The sequence below is a fragment of the Mercenaria mercenaria genome, chromosome 15 (genome assembly GCF_021730395.1).
Source record: "Mercenaria mercenaria strain notata chromosome 15, MADL_Memer_1, whole genome shotgun sequence".
Taxonomy (NCBI): Eukaryota; Metazoa; Mollusca; class Bivalvia; order Venerida; family Veneridae; genus Mercenaria; species Mercenaria mercenaria.
This window is the reverse complement of record NC_069375.1, coordinates 71686487-71687969: the sequence shown is the minus strand read 5'-3', so window position 1 is coordinate 71687969 and position 1483 is coordinate 71686487.

Genomic DNA, 1483 nt, shown 5'->3' with positions numbered 1-1483 from the left:
GCTCACTAAGCGAGTAGATCTTGAGTCAGATTACATGCTCACTAAGCGAGTAGATCTTGAGTCAGATTACATGCTCACTAAGCGAGTACTTGCTATAAGATCTTGAGTCAGATTTCATGCTCACTAAGCGAGTAGATCTTGAGTCAGATTACATGCTCACTAAGCGAGTACTTGCTATAAGATCTTGAGTCAGATTTCATGCTCACTAAGCGAGTAGATCTTGAGTCAGATTACATGCTCACTAAGCGAGTAGATCTTGAGTCAGATTACATGCTCACTAAGCGAGTACTTGCTATAAGATATTGAGTCAGATTACATGCTCACTGAACGAGTACTTGCTATAAGATATTGAGTCAGATTTCATGCTCACTAAGCGAGTACTTGCTATAAGATATTGAGTCAGATTTCATGCTCACTAAGCGAGTACTTGCTATAAGATCTTGAGTCAGATTTCATGCTCACTAAGCGAGTACTTGCTATAAGATCTTGAGTCAGATTTCATGCTCACTAAGCGAGTAGATCTTGAGTCAGATTACATGCTCACTAAACGAGTACTTGCTATAAGATTTTGAGTCAGATTTCATGCTCACTAAGCGAGTACTTGCTATAAGATTTTGAGTCAGATTTCATGCTCACTAAACGAGTACTTGCTATAGGATTTGAGTCAGATTACATGCTCACTAAGGGGTATGTATAAGATTTGAGTCAGATTTCATGCTCACTAAGCGAGTAGATCTTGAGTCAGATTACATGCTCACTAAACGAGTACTTGCTATAAGATTTTGAGTCAGATTTCATGCTCACTAAGCGAGTACTTGCTATAAGATTTTGAGTCAGATTTCATGCTCACTAAACGAGTACTTGCTATAGGTTTTTGAGTCAGATTACATGCTCACTAAGCGAGTACTTGCTATAAGATTTTTAGTCAGATTTCATGCTCACTTAGCGAGTACTTACTATAAGATCTTGAGTCAGATAACATGCTCACATCTTCACATAAGACTATTGTCTTACCACTAGGGCCATTTAACACATAAAACTATTGTCTTACTACTAGGTAGGGTCTTTTAACGTAATAACATGATGATGAGGAGGAGGATGATGATGATGATCATGATAATTATGATGATCATGATAATGTTAATGTATATTTATCATTAATAGTAAACACAATTTTATATATTAAATTTATTATTGTTTCGATTATTGTATGACAAAGCTGTTGTTTCAGCATAAGAATAGTGGATTTCGCTTTTATCAAAATTGATTCTGTTACATAATAATTCCAATCTTTTTCACATTACCGTATATATGATTTATTAATCCTTCAACGATAAAAGACTTTTCTGATTTTCTTTTAATTTTCGGTCAAACGCTATCGAATCTGCGTTCAAATCTAACATATACATGCCCTTATCAGCGGCGAGTACGCATGCTCAGAAAGGTATCCGGGTCAAAACTTTTATATCGCAATGAATATAAA